This window comes from Salvelinus fontinalis, chromosome 29 (assembly GCF_029448725.1).
Source record: "Salvelinus fontinalis isolate EN_2023a chromosome 29, ASM2944872v1, whole genome shotgun sequence".
Lineage (NCBI taxonomy): Eukaryota > Metazoa > Chordata > Actinopteri > Salmoniformes > Salmonidae > Salvelinus > Salvelinus fontinalis.
Genome location: NC_074693.1, coordinates 43,690,746 through 43,695,996, shown reverse-complemented (window position 1 = coordinate 43,695,996; position 5,251 = coordinate 43,690,746).

Below are 5,251 nucleotides of genomic sequence, written 5' to 3'. Positions count from 1 at the left end.
CCACTCTAGCCATTACCACGAGCCCACCAACCTCCTGTGATCCCCAGGGCTATGAGGATTCCTTGCGTCAGCTAATGTTTACTAAGCTCTGAGGGACCGGGGAGAGCGGGGCAGTGTCACAGCGTTTCACAATCCAGTGGCCCCGTGCGTGGAGGCAGGGAAGAAGAATTCTCCTTGTGTCAGCAGTTGTTTCGTTCATGGGTAATTTCCCATAACCTAGGCTAGAGTAACACTGGAGACTTGAGGGAGAGGGACCCACACTCCAATACTCTCACCTTTCACTCTGTCACTCTCTCTCTGTAAAAGATGCTCTATGATTATGTAACGGCAGATTTCCTCCTCTTCGTCTGAAGAGGAGGTGTAGCAGGGATCGGACCAAGACGCAGAGTGGTAAGTGTCCATGTTTTAATATAATCCACTGAACACATGAAGGAGTACAGGAGCTCTTGAGCACCGAGCCTGCCCAACCTTACCTGGTTGAATGCTCCCCATAGCCCGGCCAGTGCGGCGAGGTGGAATAGCCCGCACCGGGCTGTGCTGGCGAACCGGGGACACCATGCGTAAGGCTGGTGCCATGTACGCCGGCCCGAGGAGACGCACTGGAGACCAGATGCGTTGAGCCGGCTTAATGGCACCTGGCTCGATGCCCAACATAGCCCGGCCAATAGGAGGAGCTGGAATGTATCGCACCGGGCTAAGCACGCGTACTGGGGACACTGTGAGCTCCACCGCATAACACGGTGCCTGACCAGTACGACGCCCTCTCTCTCCACGGTAAGCGCGGGGAGTTGGCTCAGGTCTCCTACCTGGCTTAGCCACACTCCCCGTGTGCCTACCCCCCAAGACATTTTTGGGGCTGACTCTCGGGCTTCCAACCTCGTCGCCGTGCTGCCTCCTCATACCAGCGCCTCTCTGCCTTCGCTGCCTCCAACTCTGCCCTGGGACGGCGATATTCCCCTGGCTGAGTCCAGGGTCCTTTGCCGTCCAGAATCTCCTCCCAAGTCCATGAATCCTGTGTCTTCTGCCGCTGCTGCTGCTGTCCTTTACCACTCTGCTTGGTCCTTGGTTGGTGGGTGTTTCTGTAACGGCTGATTTCCTCCTCTTCGTCTGAAGAGGAGGTGTAGCAGGGATCGGACCAAGACGCAGAGTGGTAAGTGTCAATGTTTTAATATAATCCACTGAACACGACAAAAAATACAAAATAACCTAACCCAAACAGTCCCGTGTGGCATGAACACAGACACAGGAAACAAACAACCACAAACCAACAGTGACAACAGGCAACCTAAATATGGTTCCCAATCAGAGACAATGCAAAACACCGGTCTCTGATTGAGAACCATGTCAGGCCAATTGACAAACCTAAACATAAACACATAACATAGACTGCCCACCCCAACTCACGCCCTGACCAAACTAATTAGACAAAACAAAGGAAAATAAAGGTCAGAACATGACAGGTTCTGTAACAGGAGATTTCGAGAGGAGGTGTAGCAGGGATCGGACAAAGACGCAGCGTAATAATGTTCATCATGTTTAACCTGTCTAGGATGAGGGTGCCGCTAGCGGCACTCCCCCCCCACCCCCACTGAAAAACCAGTGCCGCGAAATTCAAAAAAAATATTTTTAAAAAATATTTAACTTTCACACATTAAAGTCCAATACAGCTAATGAAAGACACAGATCTTGTGAATCCAGCCAACATGTCCGATTTTTAAAATGTTTTACAGGGAAGACACAATATGTAAAGATGTACATCTATTACCTAAAAACACATTAGCATAATCCACCATCTTTTATTTGTCCACCAACACCAGTAGCTATCACCAATTCGGCTAAACTAAGATATTTATAGCCCCTAACCAAGAAAAAAACTCATCAGATGACAGTCTGATAACATATTTATGGTATGGGATAGGTTTTGTTAGAAAAAAGTGCATATTTCAGGTAGATGGCATAGGTTACAATTGCACCCACCGTCACAAATGGACTAGAATAACTACATAGAGCAACGTGTTTACCTACTTACTAATCATCAAACATTTCGTAAAAATACACAGCATACACTAATCGAAAGACACAGATCCTGTGAATACAGACAATATTTCAGATTTTCTAAGTGTCTTACAGCGAAAACACAATAAATCGTTATATTAGCATAGCACATAGCACATAGCAGCCCAGCATTGATTCTAGCCAAAGTGAGCAATAACGTCAACATCGCCAAAATATATTAATTTTTTCACTAACCTTCTAAGAATTCTTCAGATGACACTCCTGTAACATCATATTACACAATCCATATAGAGTTTGATCGAAAATGTTTATATTTAGCCACCAAAATCATGGTTAGACAATGTGAAATGTAGCCCAGCTGGTGAGAAAATGTCCGTGCGCCATATTAGACAGTGATCTACTCTTATACATAAATACTCATAAACGTGACTAAAAAATATAGGGTGGACAGGGATTGATAGACAATTTAATTCTTAATACAATCGCGGAATTACATTTTTTAAATTATCCTTACTTTTCAATACAGTTTGCGCCAAGCGAAGCTACGTCAAAAAACATGGCGTCCTAAGCCACTAACATTTTTCGACAGAAACACGATTTATCATAATAAAAATGTCCTACTTTGAGCTGTTCTTCCATCAGTATCTTGGGCAAAGGATCCTTTCTTGGGTCTAATCGTCTTTTGGTGGAAAGCTGTCCTCTTGCCATGTGGAAATGCCAACTGCGTTCGGGATGAACTGGAAGCGTGCCCAGCAATTCACAGCGTTTCAGAAATAAATGTCCCAAAATCGCACTAAACGGATATAAATTGCTATAAAACGCTTTAAATTAACTACCTTATGATGTTTTTAACTCCCATAACGAGTAGAAACATGACCAGAGTAATATTACTCCCTCCACTAATGCTTGGAACAGGTGCGGGTCGGTGTCCTCTAGGCGCATGACGCAGCTCCAAAAGAGTGACTAGCCTCAGGGTTTTTTAATTTGTAGTGCCTGTGAACGCGCAATCGACCCCATTCAAATCGTCATCACGTAAAGGCATCCAGGGGAAGACGTAAGCAGTGTCCGTATACTCATAGCAATAACTGTGACCTTTTAACTGACTCCAGATCAGGGGCCAACATTTCTGAAATCTGACTCCATGTCAGGGAAATTGCTGTAGAATGGGTTCTGTTCCACTTAGAGACACAATTTCAACTCCTATAGAAACTATAGACGGTTTTCTATCCAATAATAATAATAATATGCATATTGTACGATCAAGAATTTTGTGGGAAGCCGTTTCAAAAATTACACGATTAGCATAAATAGTGACAACAGCGCCCCCATCCTCAACAGGTTAATAACGACAAAACCGTGAACACTACAAAATACAAAATAACAAGTGTGGCAAAACCGAAACAGTCCTATCTGGTGCATAGAACACAAAGACATAAGACAACCACCCACCAAACCCAACACAAAACAGGCTACCTAAATATGGTTCCCAATCAGAGACAATGACTAACACCTGCCTCTGATTGAGAACCATATCAGGCCAAACATAAAAACGGAAAACTAGACACACAACATAGAATGCCGACTCAGCTCACGTACTGACCAACACTAAAACAAAGAAAACACAAAAGAACTATGCTCAGAACGTGCCAGATTAGGTTTAAACCCTTATTGGGATTTCAACTGCATTCTCCCCCATAGTCACTTAACCATGCATTTGCAATTCCAGTCATTTATAAGAACTATACAAGTCAGGCTGTGTTTATATAGCCACTGTAAGCATTTCTTTAAGCAGCTCTCAAATCTTTTGCTCACAGTTTTTGTTTCACAGTTCCAAAATATACAGGTTAGGCTGGCTGTCTGCACATTACAGAACTGTAGCAGGCAGGGCTGGAGGTAAGCAGGGCATTGTTGACTCTGCTGCTCTGCTTCAATTTAATATGAAGTAGTTTGTTTACATCTCAGTGGATCACAAGGGCTGTTAATGTTTTCTACCCCAAATTATAAGCAATATCAACCCACAAACTACAATTGCGTTTGCATGAAAGTATATTTGTATTGCAAACACTAAGAAATTGTGTATTCTCATGGACATTGTTCAGAAATGTGGTGGGTACTCTCTTCGTTCGCTGGACTTTATCCTGCTAACTGTTCCAAATGTCCGAACTGAATTTGGTAAAAGGGCTTTTATGTACTCTGCGCCATCGTCTTGGAACACCTTACAAAATACTTTTAAACTGGAAGAACTTGTCCCGATTGGTGTTTTTAAATCACTGATGAAGGATTTTGAGGCGGATTCCCTGACCATGTTTTTAATTTGCTGTTTTTGATTTTGTTATACTCTTGTGAATTCAATGGTTTTTACTAGTTTACTTGTAGTTTTTCATGTTGTTTGTCTGTCATTTTTGTAACGACTTGGTGCTGCCTATCTTGGCCAGGGCGCTCTTGAAAAAGAGATTATAAATCTCAATGAGCCCTTCCTGGTTAAATAAAGTTTAAATTTAAAAAAAGACAAACACACTACAGAAAATCTCTTTCATTATGGAAGTGAATGGGCTTTATCACATACTGTGCATACAGGGTTGCGTGTTTCTGCAACACATGAGTTACTAGTCCACGGCCCCCATCCACTTCTACACTAGCCACCTCATTAAGTTTGGCCAATGGGCAATTTAACCCGAATGGAAACAACTGTTCCCCTATGGCCTCTCCCCTGCAGCCACTCAATACACATTTATGCCGCTTTCAGGGTGCATAGCTGAATGGGCCCGGCTGCTCTGATTAGTATGAGAGAACGCTTGTAAACGTGGGGACCTGCGCAACTAGCAACCACCGGCACACTCGTAAGCTACAGAGGTGACGCGCAAGTGACCTTGGTCGTAGATCCTTCGAATACTCCTTTGCTTTTCTCCTCTACTCTGCCTTAGCCCTGATATCTTCCCTTCCCATAAGACAGGACTCAGGAGCAAGGCACATCTTAAGCTGGATTTCAAGGGGGGACTTTCTTTATCGAAACCCTGTGGATTTACCAGATTTGAAAATACATTGTGTTCCTGGTGTGTTAACTGGTGTGCATTCATTGTTTTGTGTAATGTCTGTCTTTTTCTCACAGAGGACATGGAAATGTACAGTAATGTTTTACCAGTGGACTCAAACAGGTGCACAGTAGCCCACATGAAGTCGTGTGAGATAAATAATGATTGTGATATATTGGCGTAAGAGCAAAAAGGAGTACACT